Source organism: Lissotriton vulgaris, chromosome 6, assembly GCF_964263255.1.
Source record: "Lissotriton vulgaris chromosome 6, aLisVul1.2, whole genome shotgun sequence".
Taxonomy (NCBI): domain Eukaryota; kingdom Metazoa; phylum Chordata; class Amphibia; order Caudata; family Salamandridae; genus Lissotriton; species Lissotriton vulgaris.
In genome coordinates, this window is record NC_141694.1 from 629,367,814 (window position 1) to 629,388,682 (window position 20,869).

Here is a 20,869-nt window from a genome sequence, read left to right on the forward strand (position 1 = left end):
AAGCTATGATATAATAAATATAGAGCACACTAACTGTGTTTTTCTTTCAGTTCAGTTTCCTATGATGGATAATTATTTTGGTTAATCCTACAGTTGGAGCTCAGCTAGTGAGACTGGAACCTCACTTGTTGTGATGCCTTCCATGTTAGCACACTAGCCTGCTACTACTATCACCACGATTAAAAAGGCACCTTGGAAAACCCTGCAAGAAGTTTTTGAAGATTGAAATAGATAGCACCATTGCTTCATCTATTCAGGTAAGAGAACTGGAGTGAAGTGAACTATTTTAGTTACTAAAAGACAAACGTTTACTGCAGACTAAGCTATACGACTGTGACTTTTCTTGTTATTCTAGGTATTTTTAAGTAATATAGGCAATGGCAGCATACCCTACTACCCCTAATGGCCAATCAATAATATAGCAAGAGAGGGTAGTAGGACAGAGGTATTACTTACTGTTACTAACTGGTACATCCACGTTAACAACCCAATTAAAATCAGGCTGTACTAAAAGGCAGCAGTGCAAAGAAAAAGTAAAATACTTCAGTTAGAAGAATTTTCCATTTGACGTATTTTTTTGTACCAATATGCCAACATTTAAAAGAAAAATCACACAGTCGAACCCATAACAGTCTCACCCCTGTCCCCCAAAAAATCACCCCATCCCCAACCAATGCCTAAAATACCCCCTAAAAAGTCTAAACTAGTTCCGTTCCCATCCCAAATTCCTGCACAAAACAAAACATCTCTTCCACCAAAAGCAACCAAAAAAAGAGCTAAAAGAGGGAATTCTTCAGGCAGGTCTGGAACTCCTCAAGGTTTCCCTCCATTCATGCCATCCTACTGTCTAGCTGTGCCAGATGCGGCAGGGCACGGCAACCAGAGTGGGAGGGGAGCAGCAGTAGTATTGGTATGATGGGCGACTGCCAGCTGCCGGCAGCGCTGGCTATATTTTTACCTGGAAGCTGGGTGTAGACCGGGGGAGTGACAGGTGTCTCATCCTTCTCCTCCTGCAGAACCACTAGCCTTTGGAATTCAGCCCTGATTGCCTCCGGCCTCTGCAGCTATGTTACACTCACAGGGCCATTTTTTACCCATGCATGCCTTACATAAAATTTAAAACCACTGACTGGATAAAAGGAATTAAGGAAGAATAACAGTACACCAGATTTTAAAAAGTTATATTTTTTCTTTTAAAAGATCTGTTAAAAAAACTAAACAGACACTTTGTGTGGAAGAATAAAAATAAATAATTTCTCATTATTGAGTAAGGCATTATGTACTATGGAGTAAAAGCATTCTTGCTCTAAATTAATGGAGGAATGCTATCTAACACATAGGGTAGTTTGATACTTTCTGCAGAATGCAGCTGGGGCAGCTGTAATGGACAATTATCTTACTTTAATTCTAATGCCTTTCAAATTGACCTTTACTCCTAAGAGACAAATGAATAACAATAATGACACTGCATCACACATGTCATGTATAAAGTGCAACTATCCTGTCTGCCGTAAGTAGACAATGGGAAAAGCGATGCACTGTAATACAGGGAAAGGAACAGGCTATAGATTGTATTTGTCTCATTTATCACAGAGTATCACTTCCACAAAGCATAAGAGAAGAAGTCCCCCTGTATTTCCTGTCCTCACCCTCTGCTACAAAATATTTCCAACAAATGCTTTTCCTTGGCGGTAAGGCAAGTAAACTTAGCTTACTCTAATGCATGGTAAGTTGGTGGGATAAGGCTGTGTTGATAGAGGGTTTGCTAAATAATAGTGTGGTGTAACTGAGCATCATCATGTTCTTAATGACTAAGCTTTGGCTTAGTCAGTTGCTGTAGTTGATGAATTTCAAAAGGGAAATATTTGAACAGAAGTGACATAAATCCGTTATGGAAGCCCTGAAATATACATTATAAATGGCCAGAAAAATGTGGCGCATGGTGACTGAGTGGGAGCTGCAAGGGAAGTGAGAAACACCTTGTTTTCAGCTTGCAATGCAATGAAAACTGTGGTTCTAAATTGAGCCAGTTATGTCATTGCTGGTGAAATGCCATGGGCAGGGAGATGATGAATGATGATGGATGGGATACATTTCTGCCTCGTTTAACAAGTGCAATGAGTGAGGTGAATCGACAGAAAGTTAAAATACTCCCCACTTTCAACCAAAGTTTTGATGAGACCAAGCAAGCGAAGTAGGTGAGCACACCCCTCTTTAGAAGAGCTACCTTCTTTCTTCATCCAAGCAATTATCTGTTCATCCTTTAATTGTTCTAGTATTCCCTTACCCTTTGATACCCAAAATGTACGCTTTACATTCTCTTATCCAGTCTTTCACCATTCAATTTCAATCATATCCATCTACCCATCCATCCAGGTATCTACCTATCTATCTATCTATCTATCTATCTATCTATCTATCTATCTATCTATCTATCTATCTATCTATCTATCTATCTATCTATCTATCTATCTATCTATCTATCTATCTATCTATCTATCTATCTATCTATCTATCTATCTATCTATCTATCTATCTATCTATCTATCTATCTATCTATCTATCTCTCTATCTCGCCATTCATCCATCATCAATCCATCTTTCCATCCATCCTTCCAAAGGAAGATACTTTTTTTGCTATTTTAAATGGATAATGGTAAATAGCAATGCAAGTAAATTTAATTTTATGAACACTTTTCAATATGCTAGTTAGTAGTCCTCTTGTCTGTCCACATGTCACACTACACACCCTACAAAATACTCAGTAGATGCAAATTTACCCTACACACATCATCTCAGTATGTGAAAGAGAATATTTTTCACAAACTGCATGCTCACAACTACATATAATTTTAACACCCAATAACTAAGCATGTGTTTCAAAAATAAAAATAAAAATGCTATCTTGTATTTAAATTGCTTATTAGAAAACATAAACTATTCCAAATGTAACCTTCATCACATTTTGCACACTTAACACACACTCCACAGTTGTACCAAGTACAGATTTCCCCTTGCCTGTCACCGATATGTTAGGTATAAAAATCTGCCTGGTGCAGCCGCAACAGCTCACAGGAAGCATTTGCATGGACTGACAATTCCCACTTGTAGACTGCGGTACTAGTGCGTTCCTGCAGTACCCGGCAGCTCCTGAAGGAGTTGGTTTGGTGGCTTTGGGGGTTCACATTTACCTACAGGCCGAGGGGGTCTATCCTGGCAGGAGTTCTTTCAGGCTGCTTAATCTGGGAATGCAGCTTTCCTGGGATACTGAGAGTAGCAAAGCCAATACTAACTAGCAGTCACATGACCTTCCTGGGCAAGGAGGGCTACCACTTGTCTGGAAAAGACAGAAGCGTTTTAACAACTTAGAATATAGTCCACCTGTTAGACGGAGACCCGGAGGGTCGGCCGAGTACAGGGGGAGAGGCCTCCGGTGAGGGCCCTCTCCGGTAATCGTACAGATAGGTAACTTCCCCCCCAGATGGACACCACACAGAGATGAGTTCTGCACACTTTATATGTATATCTTGAGGCAAGGTGATAAGCGATACAGTTGGACCAGGATACGAGGATCCCGTCAGTTCTAGGCTCTTTGAGGAAAAGGGGTAGCGGGACAGTCTGAGTATCGGGCCGGTACCGAAGCAGCAAGAGATGGAGCTCACAATCCTCGAGCTGGAGGGTTTGCAAGGATGGGCCGCGGCAGCGCCAGCAGGCTTCGAAGGTGGTTCACGATGAGGAGGGCCACGGCAGCGCCAGCAGGCTTCAAAGGTGGTTCACGATGAGGAGGGCCGCGGCAGCGCCAGCAGGCTTCGAAGGTGGTTCACAATGAGGAGGGCCGCGGCAGCGCCAGCAGGCTTTGAAGGTGGTTCACGATGAGGAGGGCCGTGGCAGCGCCAGCAGGCTTCGAAGATGGTTCACGAGAAGGAGCCGCGGCAGCGCCAGCAGGCCTCCAAGGATGAGTTTGTCTCGGTGTCTCTCGACTCCAGGATACAACTGCCTTCCTGCTCTGGAGTTGCCCCAGTTATAGGTCTGGCGCCCTTTGATGTCCGGACCCTCGCACTTGGAGGTCTGGGGGTCCTGGATGACGGAGTCCAGACACCCAGCAGGGGGGTGGAGCCAGCGCCCGGGGAGGCTGGGGGCGATCGACACCTGGCGGAGGGGAGCCATCGACACTCCTTCTCTCATTGACCTGCCAAGTGGTCTCTTCATCCCCTGGGCGGATGGTGGTGCCTCGATGTCGGGGCCTGGCCAGGCCCGAGGTTGAGGTCGATCCGAGGCCACGCGGCCTGGTCGTGTAGTGTCCAAAATGGCGGCTGGGCCGGGGGCAGTGGTTCTGGACGGGGCCCGTGCCCGCCGATACCTGGGTGTTCAGGAGCTGGGGTCCCGTCGTGGACGGGCCGTGGGTTGCCCCGGTGGATTGCCGGGATAGGTCTTGTCTAGGAAACAGGAGGAGCAGAAGTCCGTGCCCCGCCATGCGGGGAGCGATCGGGCCTTCCACGGGGCCTGTCCAACATGCGTCCCCCCCAGCTGAAGGCAGGGAGAGTCACCCATCCTCTTGGGTACTCTCCTCGCCGAGGCGGAAGAAGCGGGACAGGCCGTCGGCGTTGGCGTGGTCTTCGCCGGGGCGGTGCTCCACGGTGAAGTCCATCCCCTGCAGGGAGATGGACCAACGCAACAGCTTCGGGTTTTCTCCCCGCATCTGCATCAGCCATTGCAGGGGTCGGTGATCTGTTTGCACCCGGAAGTGGGTACCGAAGAGATAGGGCCGGAGCTTCTTGAGGGCCCACACGACGGCGAAGGCCTCCCGCTCGATGGTGCTCCAGCGCTGCTCTCGGGCCAGCAGGTGCCGGCTGATGAAGGCCACTGGCTGATCAACTCCCTCGGTGTTGAGTTGGGAGAGGACGGCCCCAACGCCATGATCTGAGGCGTCCGCCTGTACTATGAATTCCCGGCTGTAGTCGGGGGCCTGGAGCACGGGAGCGGTGCACATGGCGGACTTCAATTTCTCAAATGCCGCCTGACATTCAGGAGTCCAGTTGACTGTCTTGGGGTTCTTTTTGGACGTGAGTTCCGTGAGGGGCCCCACAATGCTGCCATAGTCTTTCACAAAACGCCGGCAGTACCCGGTGAGCCCCAAGAAGGCTCGGACCTCTGTTTAGGTGACCGGAGGTTCCCAGGCCTGGATGGCAGCGATCTTGAGCTGGAGGGGGGCCACCAGACCGCTTCCCACTTGGTGTCCCAGGTAGGTCACGGACCCTTGGCCAATCTGGCACTTGCTGGCTTTGATGGTGAGCCCGGCCTGCCGGAGGGCGTTCAGGACCTCCCTGAGGTGGTGGAGGTGTTCTGCCCAGTGGCGACTGTACACAGCAATATCGTCCAGATAGGCGGCGCTGAATTCCTTGAGCCCCGCCAGTACCTTGTTCACGAGTCTCTGGAAGGTGGCGGGGGCGTTTTTCATGCCGAATGGCATCACCTTGAAGTGGTAGTGGCCATCCAGGGTAGAGAACGCGGATCGCTCCTGGGCCCCTGGGGTGAGGCCGATCTGCCAATAGCCCGCTGTCAAGTCGAAGATGCTCAGGTAGCGGGCGGCCCCCATGCGGTCAATCAGCTCGTCTGCCCGGGGAATGGGATGAGCGTCGGTCCTGGTGACGGCGTTCAGACCCCGATAGTCCACACAGAACCTGAGCTCGGGGGCGACGCCCGGGGCGGCGGCCTTGGGGACCAGAACGACCGGGCTGGCCCAGGAGCTGTCGGAAGGCTCGATCACTCCCAGAGCCAGCATTTTGGAGACTTCCGTCTGGATGCAGGCGCGTACTCGATCCGGTACTCGGTACGCCCTGTGTCGGATAGGGGGGCTATCCCCGGTATCCACGTCGTGAAGGCACCAGGGGGTGACCCCTGGGATGAGGGAAAACAGGTCGGCAAATTGGAGCAGAAGGTCTTGACAGTCTTGACGTTGCTCTGGGGACAAGGCATCGGAGAGGTTGACCCCTTCCACGGAGCCGTCCTTCTCGAGCGTTCTCAGCAGGTCAGGGATTGGCTCGGAGTCTTCTTCAGCCCCACCGTCGGTAGCCATCAGGAGGCTAAGTTCCGAGCGCACAAAGTGGGGCTTGAGTCTATTGGCGTGGAGGACCCGCAGGGGGTTCCGAGGTGACTCCATGTCGATCAGGTAGGTGACTGGTCCCTTGCGCTCTACTACTTTGAAGGGTCCCATCCATTTGTCCTGGAGGGCGCAAGGTTCAACCGGGGACATCACCCAGACCTGTTGTCCCGGCTCGAACTCGATGGATGAGGCATGCTGATCATACCATCGCTTCATGTCCTCTTGGTTGGCTTCAAGGTTGGCCTTGGCAAGTTCCCTAAATCGTCGGGTCTGGTTACAGAGGGTCAAGAGGTACTTGTATACATCCGGGGGAGTCTTCTGAGGGGCCACCTCCCACCCTTCTTTGACCTGGCTGAGGGGGCCCCGGACGGGGTGTCCATACAATAGTTCGAACGGACTGAAGCCCAGGGATTTCCGGGGGACTTCCCTGTAAGCGAACAGGAGGCACGGGAGCAGCATGTCCCATTGGCAACGTAGGGGTTCCTCCAGGCCCATGATCATCCCCTTGAGGGTGCGGTTAAACCGCTCTACCAGCCCGTTTCCTTGCGGGTGATAGGGGGTCGTGAATTTGTAGGTGACCCCGCACTGCTGCCATAGGGACTTCATGTACTTGGAGATAAAGTTTGTGCCCCTGTCACTGACGACTTCCCGGGGGAAGCCCACCCGCGAGAAGATCCCCATCAGGGCTTGGCCCACCACTGGGGCCGTCACGGTCCGAAGAGGAATGGCCTCGGGATAGCGGGTGGCGTGGTCCACCAGGACCAGGATGAACCGGTGTCCCTGTGCTGTCCGGGGCTTCAGGGGCCCCACAATGTCTATTCCCACCCGCTCAAATGGGGTGGTGACAATGGGAAAAGGTTGCAGGGGTACTTTGAGTTTTCGGCCGCTCTTCCCGCTGGCCTGGCAGGTGGGGCAGGCCCGGCAGTGGTTTGCTACGTCGTTCCGCATCTTCGGCCAGTAGAAGTGGGTCACCAGGAGGCTGTATGTGTTGTCTTGCCCCAGGTGCCCGGCAAGAGGCACATCGTGTGCCAGGTTCAAGAGGAAGCCTCTGAAGCGGAGGGGAACCACTAGCACCCGGCTGGCTCCCAGCTCGGCAATCTTTTGCTCACTGTAGAGCAGTTCATTGTCCCAATAAATCCAGTGGGCCCCCGAGGTATTTCCTGCGCTCTGGATTAGGGCTTGTTGCCTGAGTTCCTCGAGGGAGGGACACGTTCTTTGCTCCTGTCGGAATTGTTCCTGAGTAGGGCCACCCTCTTGACGCCACTGGGCCAGCTCTGGGAGGTCCCGGAGCCGATCAAGTTCTTCCTCGCTGGACTCCGGGGGACCGGGCTCCGGGCTCCGGGGTCATTTCTTCGGTGACGATCGGCGGCGGGTGTTCCGGCCATTCCGGTTCTTCGGGGCTGGAGATGGCGCGGGCGGCCATGGACCGGGTCGTTACGCAGACCCATTCAGGGAGGCCCAGCATCCCCAGGTGCTCCCTTCGCTCAACGGCTGACCAGGGGGAACTTTCGAGGTCGTTCCCCAGGAGGCAGTCTACTGGGGCATCATCGGGGACAGTCACTTTTAGCATGCCGGACACCCCTCCCCACTTGAAGGGGACGCAGGCCATCTGGCACAGGCTTTCGGAGTTGTCGGCCGACCGCACTGGATAGAGTACATTTGGTAAGATCTGGTCAGGGGTCACCAGATGGCAGCGAACTGCGGTCACACTGGCCCCTGTGTCACGGAGGGCTTCAGCCCGGTGTCCATTAATGGTGACCCACTGGCTGTACTTCTGCGTGTTGGCGGGGAGGGGCGCCCGCGGAACCATGTCTCTTTCTCCTAGACAGACCAGGGACATGGCGGCGGGTTCCCACTCAGGCTGGTATGGCTCGTACTCTTCGGTGTCTTCTTGGGCCGGTTCTTCCCCCAGGGCGGCGGCAGCGACCTGGCGGGGCATGGGACTCTGGTTTTTCGGGCAGTTGGGATCATTGGCGTAGTGGCCGGGTCGTTGGCATCGGTGGCAGGTAACGTTGGCGCGGAAACCTGGTCGCGTCGGAGGGCTTCCTCTTCCGACCAGGGGCGGGGTGTTGCTGGTGGTGGCCACCGGGACGGTGTCTCTGCCCCGACCCTGGCCTCCTCCTCCCCCGGGAGGCGGTGGGGCCCTTGGGAGGCCCTGTTCTGTTAGCTGGGCCAGCTTCGAGGAACTCGTGTGCTCTCCCATCGGTCTGCTTCGATGGCGAGTTTCCGAGGTTCAGTCAGTTTACTGTCAAGGAGGTGCTGCCTGAGTTCGATGAAGCAATTATTGGAGAGATGCTCCCATACAATAAGGTCGAATAACTGCTCGTAGGTGGTCACCTGGCTGCCCTTGATCCACCCCTCGAAGGCTCGGCTAAAGAAGTTCACGTACTCCTCCCAAGTTGTACCCGGGATTCGTTTGCAGTCTCGAAACCTCTGGCGGTACATCTCGAGCGTGAGCCCATACCGCGTGAGGAGGGCGGCCTTCATGTGATCGTAGGATGTCATCTGATGGTTGGGGAGTTGCAGCAGGACGTCTCGCCCTTCGTTGACGAACCTCCCCCATAACCCGGCTCCCCAGTCGCTCCGTGGGATTCGGTGGGAGGTCATTGCTACCTCGTAGGCCTTAAACCATTGCTGGATATCATCGTTCCGGTAATATTCCTTGACGACATCCTTGGGGATGTGGACCTTGGGGTCCGTAGGGGCAGGGGGGCTCTGGTGCCCGGAGCCTCCGAGGTCTTTGTTTTGTCTCTGAATTTCTAGTTCCTTCAAGTTGCGCTCATGCTCGTAGGCTAGTCTTTTCTCTTCCAGCTCCATTTGACTCTTTTTCTCTTCTCGCTCCTCTCGGAGCCGTAAGTGTTCTAGTGTTATTTTTTGTTCTGCCAATTTGAGTTCTCCATCTAAGCGAAGTCGAGCCAGTTCCAATTCGTGGAGCCGGCTCTTCTCCCGTTCCCGGACCTCCTCGGACGAGAGGCACGGTCTTCTTTCCTCTGTGGGAGTGGTACTTGTTTCGGTGGTCTCGAGGTTTTGATTTTGGGGTAAGGGTGTTTCTGTCTCCACCCAAGATTCTAAGGCGTGTTTGAGGTCATCTTTCGTGCTCAGTCCGGTGGTAGCAATGCCTAGTTCTATACAGAATTGTTTCAGTTCCTTGTGGCTGTATTCTTCTAGCTTCTCTATCAGGAATTTTTCTGTTGTTCCACTCTCCTTTGTCGTCATGGTGGCTGTGTGTCGTGGGGTGAGTTACTCTCTGTACGATTATGCGTCGGCTCGGATCACCCCGCTGGCCACCAATGTTAGACGGAGACCCAGAGGGTCGGCCGAGTACAGGGGGAGAGGCCTCCGGAGAGGGCCCTCTCCGGTAATCGTACAGATAGGTGACTTCCCCCCCACAGATGGACACCACACAGAGATGAGTTCTGCACACTTTATATGTATATCTTGAGGCAAGGTGATTAGCGATACAGTTGGACCAGGATACGAGGATCCCGTCAATTCTAGTCTCTTTGGGGAAAAGGGGTAGCGGGACAGTCTGAGTATCGGGCCGGTACCGAAGCAGCAAGAGATGGAGCTCACAATCCTCGAGCTGGAGGGTTCGCAAGGATGGGCCGCGGCAGCGCCAGCAGGCTTCGAAGGTGCTTCACGATGAGGAGGGCCGTGCCAGCGCCAGCAGGCTTCGAAGGTGGTTCAAGATGAGGAGGGCTGCGGCAGTGCCAGCAGGCTTCGAAGGTGGTTCACGATGAGGAGGGCCGCGGTAGCGCCAGCAGGCTTCGAAGGTGGTTCACGATGAGGAGGGCCGCGACAGCGCCAGCAGGCTTCGAAGGTGGTTCACGATGAGAAGGGCCGCGGCAGCGCCAGCAGGCTTCGAAGGTGGTTCACGATGAGGAGGGCCGCGGCAGCGCCAGCAGGCTTCGAAGATGGTTCACGAGAAGGAGCCGCGGCAGTGCCAGCAGGCCTCCAAGGATGAGTTCGTCTCGGTGTCTCTCGACTCCAGGATACAACTGCCTTCCTGCTCTGGAGTTGCCCCAGTTATAGGTCTGGCGCCCTTTGATGTCCGGACCCTCGCACTTGGAGGTCGGGGGGTCCGGGATGAGGGAGTCCAGACACCCAGCAGGGGGGTGGAGCCAGCGCCCGGGGAGGCTGGGGCGATCGACACCTGGCGGAGGGGAGCCATCGACACTCCTTCTCTCATTGACCTGCCAAGTGGTCTCTTCACCCCCTGGGAGGATGGTGGTGCCTCGATGTCGGGGCCTGGCCAGGCCCGAGGTTGAGGTCGATCTGAAGCCACGCGGCCTGGTCGTGTAGTGTCCAAAATGGCGGCTGGGCCGGGGGCAGTGGTTCTGGACGGGGCCCGTGCCCGCCGATACTGGGGTGTTCAGGAGCTGGGGTCCCGTCGGGGACGGGCCGTGGGTTGCCCCGGTGGGTTGCCGGGATAAATCTTGTCTAGGAAACAGAAGGAGCAGAAGTCCGTGCCCCGCCATGCGGGGAGGGATCGGCCTTCCACGAGCCCTGTCCAACACCACCGTTTCCATGTTCCATGTTCCACCCTGTAATTCCAAAATGGAGCAGTGCAGTTTTGTGTAATTTTTTTTCTCCAAATTTGTAGTGACAGGGCTGTTGTGTAGTCCCTCTTCCTGTGTAAGGATGGTCTTCTCTTCCTTTCACCTTGCTGCAACACAGCCACAGTATTGTTTAGCAGGCTCTACTCCCCTTTGGTTGAATTTTTGTACCTGATTTTTTTTCATTGGAGAATCTGATATATTAATATTCTGGGTCTATCTCCAACATCCCTCTTCATTGGCTTTCAAGATCATCAGTCTCCAGTTGCCAACTACCCCGAAGTTTCTATGCCGCTGGCTTTTTCTTCAGTTTGCAGCCCTCCCTGTGGACACCGGCCTTCCACACATTATTCATAATATGGGAAGGCTAAGTGGCTTCTAGAAGGAATCATCCCTACCTTGGACCGATCAAAACTCAGAATTGGAACGAATGTTCGTGTCTTTCCCCTGACACTATCAAATTATAATAAGGATGCCGGCCATTATGCACATACCTTTAACCTGGTGTAGGCATACATTATCTATGGGATTGACTATACATAAAACACCTGTTCCTATACTTATCTTATAAGCTAATGTTTTTTAATGTCACCATGAACACTAACACTCTGAATGTCACTTACACTAGGGCCTCACAAAAAATTCTTCCATTTCTTTAAAACATGTGAGAATAAGACTGAACTACACCTCTCAAAATGCAACCCAAGATAAATAGGTAGGTCTGGGAATGGAAGCAATCATTTATCATACCCAAGATATTTAGAATACGCAATCACATATTATAAGACAGTGGATTAATAACTGGGTTGGATAGTCACCCATCTAGTATAAAGGATACTAGCTTGTTATGGTGAACCCCAAAGTTGTAAAATTAACCTGAGCTCAACAACCAGCAGCTATGGCATAAAGCAGACAGGCTTAATTGAGGGTAATCAGAAAAGTATTTGCAAAGTACAAAACAGTAATCAGGTCAAAAAACCAAACAAGAAAAACCCAAACAAATTTGAAAATTAGAGTAACATTTTATTACTCAATATGACAAAAATCCAATAAGGAGAACAAGAGATCTAATTAAAAAATAAAAATAAAAGTATGAATAGCTCCCGAAAGCAGTAAGTACCAATAATATTCTATGGAAGCGGTAGACCAGGGCCAAACCGTGATTTCTGGCCAACTACAATGGAGCACATATCGGATACACTAAGTGGGTTTGTTCTGGTCAAAGATTTTACCTTCTGAGTTAGAGTTGGTGGTCCGACTGCCTGAGACCCGGGTCTGCGTCGTCCATGCCACCACAGCAGTCACTGGTGACCTATCACCGTATTACAAGTTGTGTAGTTTGAAACCCTGACAGCCGGCACTGCGGTCCACCTAGCGGTCACGCGGCAGTCCAAAATATTGGTATACCATCGGTGGAAACTGCCCTGTGGTCCATCAGCGGAGTGTAATAAAACTCCACAATTGTACTGGCAATCTCCCAGCGGTGCTTAACAATCAGCAGTTACCCAGAGTTGGTTCCACAGTAAGTGCCAAAAAATCCCCACAACACTGACCATTGGATGGATTAAAAAACTACACACCTGATGTGCTTTGGCAAGTGAACACATCTGTAAATCACACTATAAAGCACAACCCATTCCTGACTACAATCATTTGCTTCCAAATTGCAGCCCACAACACAGGCATGAGTGTGTACTGCAAATTTTTTGATAAGCAACCCCTTTTTCCTTATCTTATTTAGCGCTCTCCACCACATGTGATAACATTTTTGGGCACCTTTTTACCTCTATCGCTTGTTAGAATTTTATTTATGTACACACTCATTTTTTTGTGGTCACCATGCCTGCAAAAAAAAACAGCTCACTGGAAAAAGAATGGGTGAAATCATACGAGTAGAGTCCCAAAATGTTGGAGCCCAAGTCCAGCACACTCCTCAGACTAGGAAAGCAGAAATGTGGGACAGGATAGTCAGCAGAGTAAATGCTGTTAATAACACCCTGCGCACACAGGGAGACATCAGGAAAAGGTGGAACGACCTCTGGCAGAAGGTGGGTGGCAAGTAAAGCAGCCATTACCTGGAGATATAGACAACTGGCGGTGGCCATCCCAGCACACCATTACAACTCTTCCCTGGGAGTAGAAGGTCTTGACCATCCTGCATACTGAGGGCCCAACAGGAATACATGAGGGACTGTACTCCAGTAAGTTTCACTTCAAGAACTGCCACAATATCACAATGTCCTGCTTGCTAAAAATTCTCTCTTTGGTATTGTTTTTTCCATCTACTCACATAACATGCATCATAGAAAATATCTGAGATGTTTGTCAGTGATAATGAGTATCAGTGGATATGAGACTGCATGCTTACAAATTCTTGACCTGCCACATATTGCAATGCTGTCGCCTGTAAGTGCTTCATCATCAAAATAACAAACCAGGACCCATGGCATGAGTCAATATGGAAATGTATGGTTCTTCACAAATGCATGTTTTCAACAGCTATAGTACACTTAACATTGTGTTGACATTGAACTGACTATAGATACTAGGAGGCATTGTCACTCAAACTCCAAACAATATGCTACATTTCTTTACCCCTTTCTTACCTGTCAGCCATCTTACCACTTAGCTACTTTAGTCATGAAATTTGTCAAGTACATACAATGTTCATCGCAAATAAACTCCTGAACACTTTGGTTGATGGTGTCCTGGACCCATCAACTCAAATTATTGATGGTCTAAGTTATGCTAGAACAACGGAACTAATATATTTCAGCCATGCAAGATACAGAGATCATTGGCAATGGCAGGTGACCCACTTGACCATAGACTAATAACAGGATCAATAATCCCATTCATACAACCAAGCTGGCTATTTGTCAGAATTCAAAAGGTTTTGGAATGGACAAATGCACATGGTATGACAGCACTGTGTGTGTAGCTGGATGTCCCTAAACCCAAAATATCATGCAACATCACATCCAATGAGCGTATGAAATCATATACATAGACGGGGACACCGTCACTGTGAAGCGCATAGCTGGGTCGCGCTCACCTGTGCCTGGACATCGAGAGGAGGACTTTGCCAAAAGCTCGCCGCCAAGGAGAGGAGGAGTGGGAGACAAACGCTACCAGAGGGCTGCAGGGCTGCGAGCGTATCAGGGACTCCAATTCCCAGGAGTCCCTGAGAGACCGCTGACCACTTCCGGTCCGCTCTCCCTGCCGGCCCGCCCACCGCCCATCGGAGGGATTTTTAAAGCCCCGCCAGCATAACCATCAGTGGGACACCGTCACTGTGAAGCGCATAGCTGGGTCGCGCTCACCTGTCCCTGGACATCGAGAGGAGGACTTTGCCAAAAGCTTGCCTCACCCGCTCCGCCGGTGCCGCTTCGCCGCCAAGGAGAGGAGGAGTGGGAGACAAACGCTACCAGAGGGCTGCAGGGCTGCGAGCGTATCAGGGACTCCAATTCCCAGGAGTCCCTGAGAGACCGCTGACCACTTCCGGTCCGCTCTCCCTGCCGGCCCGCCCACCGCCCATCGGAGGGATTTTTAAAGCCCCGCCAGCATAACCATCAGTGGGACACCGTCACTGTGAAGCGCATAGCTGGGTCGCGCTCACATGTGCCTGGACATCGAGAGGAGGACTTTGCCAAAAGCTCGCCGCACCCGCTCCGCGGGTGCCGCTTCGCCGCCAAGGAGAGGAGGAGTGGGAGACAAACGCTACCAGAGGGCTGCAGGGCTGCGAGCGTATCAGGGACTCCAATTCCCAGGAGTCCCTGAGAGACCGCTGACCACTTCCGGTCCGCTCTCCCTGCCGGCCCGCCCACCGCCCATCGGAGGGATTTTTAAAGCCCCGCCAGCATAACCATCAGTGGGACACCGTCACTGTGAAGCGCATAGCTGGGTCGCGCTCACCTGTCCCTGGACATCGAGAGGAGGACTTTGCCAAAAGTTTGCCGCCAAGGAGAGGAGGAGTGGGAGACAAACGCTACCAGAGGGCTGCAGGGCTGCGAGCGTATCAGGGACTCCAATTCCCAGGAGTCCCTGAGAGACCGCTGACCACTTCCGGTCCGCTCTCCCTGCCGGCCCGCCCACTGCCCTCAGACCCTGCTATATCTGGGGCCACTCCTCCCGCAGCGCGGGACACAGCCCGGGGCAAAGACCGGGCTAAGAGCGGGCCGTTTGAGGCCGTTCGAGGACGGCAGCGGACGGCCCTGGCCCACCCCCCCTATTGCTCCTAACCTGCTTGTTGTTGTACCATCGTGTTAAACTAGGCTAGCTCACCAGAAGCAACTTAGTTAGCAAGTTGTGTGAGGACTCTTATTCCATCGTAAGCACTATGAGCACTAGGATGACACGTAGCAAGGCCTCCAAAGGTGGTTCACAAATCAGTGGTCCTATGGACGACTTCATCACCCGGACAAATATAGCCATTGATGAAGAAATAACAAAACTTCAAACCCGGGTATCCTTAGAATTGGTAGCCGCACGTAGGTTGTCCGAGGTAATTGCCCTCTCGAAAAAATCATCCCTAGGCCATATAGCCTCTGCTGTCACTCCTGCACGCCCCGTCCGCCCAAATAGTATTACCACTCAGGCTGATTTACACCAGCCCCCGATTACTCCCACCCTCACTCCGCCCTTAGAGCAACCACGCACTACAGAAGAGTTAAGTTTCCCTGCACTTCCTCATGCCCAGCCCCCCACCCCTAATCCCCTTGCCCAAGTATTTCCAATTGCTTCCCGTGCTAGTGGTGCACAACCCAAAAGAAAACGCCAATCACGCTCAGCCTACTCCCGTAAAAAGGCAAAAGTGGCAGTCTCCCAACATCTCACAATGACTAATGCTCAGGCATGTAATGTTTTACCCGAGGGTCCTTCGAGATCACAGTCAGTATGCCAAAGTATGGGAGAGGGTCTAGTCATTTCCACCCCAGAAGTTGAGGGGGCGCAGGCACAGGACCAGGGAAGGAATGATAAGGAATTCATAGACCAAGTCTGGGAAACACTAAAAAAACTTCTCTCACCACTCGACCTAAGACTATCTAGGATAGAAAACAATCTACTCGAGATGGAGAAGAGCATTATTGCTCTGGCTACTCTCGGCCTGAGAAGTCTTGAAAACCAGGGCCTGTCCTTATCTGACCCACATTTGCCAGCTCCTGTTGTGCAAGCTGAGCAGCACCCCCCACCAGTACCTGTTGGTGCAAGGCCTGTTCCTAAGCCGAGGACTGTGGCTGTGGACCAAGTTTCCACAACCGCTAAACCCCAGGCCACCAAACCGCAAATTCCTGCACGGAACTCTAAGCCACAAAAATCAAATTCAAATCAGGTAGCACCCACTAGACCCCATCCTATTGAAACCCAGGGTCCTCGCCCAAAAGAAAATTTTAGAGGAGGCTATATAGACCTTCCTCCAGAGGCCAATGACTATGTGGCCGTGTTGACAGGCGTCCCTATGCTCGGCACTGACCAATACGAAAACCACTGGTCATTGAAAAATAAAACAATGCACTGGCTTAACGTCAACAGACCGATTCCTAATGGCAAAAGAAGCCGAGTAATGATGGTCCGTAGAATACCCTGGGTGGGCCCAACAAAGAAATCTAAGCAAGGGGACTGTGTAGTTGTAACTTTCGAAGACCCACATACGGCACATCATATCTGTTCCTGGCCAACCAGCGAAGAATCTTTAGTCATACCAAGGCCGTTATCCTATTTTTATCCTCCACGCCAAGTGGATACCCAAGCGGATAACTGGTCCTTGGTGCAGCATCATCCATGGAACACCCACCCCACGAGGCAAAAGGACACTCTTTTACATTGAATGGCCTTTCAACCTACAATAGATTTGGAGGTCTGGAGGAGGTCGATTGACTCTCTATGTCCCCCGCTTGCTCACAACTACAAAAAGCATCATCTCCACAGGTCACAGACATAGTTGGAAATCAAACCTACGGCCCACCAACTAGCCATGGCGGGCTTCTGACTCGCACGCCCGTGCCATGGAACTGACTAAAATGGCTATTTTAGATTGCATGAGGATGGAAACGAGGCCAGATAGCCACTGCCCGATCCCCCCTCCTCCTGTTCAATCTAATTTAATGGAGATCGAACTGCCTGACAGAGCTGCCCCCGCCGCACTTCACCGGATCGAGATTCCTTCAATACCAACTATTCCGGATGAGGATAATCCTCCCTTACCCATTCATGTTCCTAAAAACTCTTCATCTGGTGAATCTTCACTGAAGATCTTAAGCTGGAATGTGGCTGGCCTTGAACGTAACCTTGATAACCCGGATTGGAACACCTTCCTGGCACCCTATGACATTTGTTTGCTACAGGAAACATGGTGCCAGGAACCTAGACATAGAGTGGGGTTTTCGACCTACTACGTCCCGGCTGTACACCACCAAGGCTCTAAAGGACGCCCGTCCGGCGGTCTTCTTATCTGGATCAACATAGCTCTAGACCTCAGTGTTTCCCAAAGGCCCACTGATTCTTCTGACCTTCAATGGCTCACACTCCATCACAAAGGGGGAAGGAAACTAGAACTATTTAATCTCTATTTAAGGGGCAACAGGAACGGAGGATCTCTAACCTCTTTAGGCTTAAGTAACAACCTGGCTGCCTGCGACGCCGACTCTTTCGTCCTGTTGGCAGGCGATTTTAACTGCTGTTTTGAGCCTTTAGCTAAAGAAGACATTCTGGACACTAACGATGAGGATAATAGGAGGGGTATCCCCATCTTGAACCTTGACCCGATTCCTAAATGGACACAAAGGGCGATCGATATAAATGCTCTCTGTATGGAGTATAACTTGAGAGCAACAAATGGGCGTTCTAAATCAGATCCCATGGGTGCCCATACATACAATAGGACGGGCCACTCATCCAGAATTGACTTTGTTATGCTCAACTATACCCTCTGGCCATACCATCAAGACATGGAGGTTATAGAGACCTGTGACAGCGACCACAACCCTCTCGCTTTAACCATTTCTGTTCCCTGGCAAAAGGGCTCTCAAGAAACTACCAACCAGATATGGAAAGTCTCACATGAGATCCTCCCTTCAAACTGTGGCAGACGTCTTAAATGGGCAAGAGTCTCAGCAGATGAGGCAAGGATGACACAAGCTGAAACCATCTTATTAGAGGCTGAATCTAAGCTTGACACCACAAAGGGCGATAGCAAGATGTTCTTATCGCTATTTTTAGAGACTGTATCGGCATTAAGTGGGCTATTCATCATTCCCAAACCCAGCTCCAGAACCGCTTCAAAAGGAGCCCCGAGAGCAAGCGAAAAGTGGTTCACAGCAAATTGCCGAATTGCTAAGGGTGAACTTGTGGCCGCAGTAAAAGGAAAAGACCAAGCTACCATCAGGTCTGCAAGGAAACTTTACAGGAAATCTGTGGCTGAGGCCAAGCGGACATATGATTTCAACTTTTGGCGTGACCTAACGGAGGCGAGCACAAGGAAAGATGCTAAGGGGTTCTGGGACTTGCTAAGATCAAGAGACAAGCCCATTGATCAACAACTGACTTGCAATATCCCTGGCGCTGCCTGGTTTGCCCATTTCTCGAAATTGTATTCGGCTCATACAGGGCCTCTCCAATCAGACCCGCTCCCATGGCCCAGTTCCATAGATCTCCCACCAAATGAAGTCCCATTCACCACCGTGGAAGTAGAGAAGGCAATTAGTTGTATTGTTTCCAACAAAGCGGCAGGCCCCGACAGGATCCCGGGCGACCTGATAAAAAATAATCCCCCATTTTGGAGCAGATTAATTGCTGCACTTCTTAATGAGGTTATGTTGGGGGGGTCTTTCCCTGACTCTTGGAGGGGCGCTGAAGTAGTCCCCATTTTCAAGAAAGGTAGCAGGGAAGACCCAGCCAAATATCGCCCCATCAGTTTGTTGGACTCAACGCAAAAGGTAGCGGGGAAAGTGGTATTGGGCAGGATTCTGGAGTGGGTGGATGAAAATCAGATATTGTCTGATTTCCAAGCGGGTTTTAGATCAGGGACAGGCACCGTCGAGCAGACATTCCGCCTTTTAATGCTCTATTGGAAGGTAGTGGTGCTAGGAGGGGGCAGTTTATACTTAGTCTTCATAGACTTAAAAACAGCCTTCGACCTGGTCCCACGAGCATTATTGTGGAAGGTCCTTGATGGGTTAGGTCTACCCCCCTACTTGCTGGCCTTGCTGATAAAATTCCATGACAACAACTTTGCCCAAATCAGATGGGGTGCCCAGGGAGAAAAAACACCGTGTATCCCAGTAGACAGGGGCGTCCGCCAGGGGTGTGTGCTTGCCCCCACTCTGTTCTCGCTTTACGTCAATGGAGTGGTGGAGCACCTTCTTCAACATCCTGCAGATGCACCATCCCTGGCTGGAAGGAAAATCCCGACGCTCCTGTTTGCGGACGACACCCTTCTGATTTCGAAATCACCTGCAGGCATACAGTCACTACTTTCCAGCTTTAAGGCCTTCTGTGACACCAAGGGATTAGCCATAAATATTGGCAAGACCAAATTTCTTGTCCTCAACCCCCCTAAGAAATCTGTTAAACCCCCCACTCTAGACTCTGTCTCATTAGAACGGGTCAAAGAATTTGACTATCTAGGCATACGTCTTTGTGATAGTATGAGCTGGAAGGCCCACCATCAAAAAGTGTTTTTAACCCATAAGAGGGTTGTTGGCGCTCTACTCAAAGAACAGCGTGCTTCCTCCATAAAACCGGTTGGGCCACTTCTTGACATTTATAGGGGTAGGGTTGTGAGTGCAGCACTGTATGGCGCAGAACTTTGGGGAACCCAGAGAGTTGACACCTTGGCCCACCTAGAAAATAAATTTCATAAAGATCTGATGAGGCTACCCCAGAGCACCCCCACAATCCCACTCTTGCTCGACGCAGGTACTCGCCCAATCTGTGAGCAAGCCAAACTACGCCCCTTATTACTGTGGTCCAGAATTTGGAACGTCCCCGAACTCCACAGCTATGCAGATGCCCTAAAAGACGTATTGTCCTTACCTGGCTGGCACAAGATCGCCTGGCTTAGAGAGGTCAAGAAGGCACTGTACATGCTTGGTCTAGGAGCCGCGTGGGAAAATAAAACAGCACCACCCAAACAAGAACTGAAGAAGGCCTATTGGTCTTGGGTGGATAACGAGAGACTTGGTAAACCAAACCATCCAAAAACTGTTGCCAATTTCCTGATGGTTAAAGATATCCCCTCCAGAGAACCATATTTGGACCTGATCCACAGTTCACATGATAGGGCATTATATTTTAAATTTAGGGTTGGGGTCTTACCTTTATGCCAGTTTACCTCTACCTGGAAACCACCCTTGCAAACTGTACCCTACTGCCCATTCTGCGAGCTAAAAACAGAATCCGTCGCACACTTTTTATTTGAGTGTCAAGCCTATTTGGCCCCTAGACGGAGGTGGTTGAAGCCTCTTTGCAGGAGCCTGGGAACTCGCTCACACCTGGAAGCTATAAGAATACTGCTCTCGGATGCAAGACCTTTTTTTGTGCCATCTGTTTGGCAAAATTCCTAGGCTGGGCTTGGCGCATAAGAACCGCTAAAGAACTGACGACCCAATAATGTGTCCCCTTTTTTAAGTCATGTTTTCCTCGTGTAAAGGATCAGATGTTTTTAATGGTATAATGAATTGTAAGTTGCTTTGTTTCGATTATTGTTTTTATACTGTGATGTTTTGCTTTTATGATATGTTTTATATATCGAAATAAAGCTTACTACTACTACTACATATACATAGATCACTTTTCACCTAATGCATATTAACAAAATACAACAAATGTAATATTGCTGACTAAAGTAATTATGAACTTATTTTGCCCTTCTAGGTCCACTATTAACCTGACACAAAAACTATGAGGCTGTAAATACCTAAATTCTACTGCTGACCATGCTCAATTCTCTAAGGTGAATCCACCACTGCATCTGATCAGAGGCAGGTAAGCCAACAGAGTCCCTCTCCACCCCAGGAAGGAGAGGCCTTCAGTCATGACAATGATCCTGAAACGGTGGACGTCCACGACCATCCTGGCCCATCTGGCTCACTGTGTCCACACCTCCCACTACTGCAGCAACAACACAGCTAACTCCTGGCACCACTGTTGCACCTAGCACAGTGAGTTGTAGCCCATGACCTCCATCCTGGGCTCTCAGATGGGTACCACC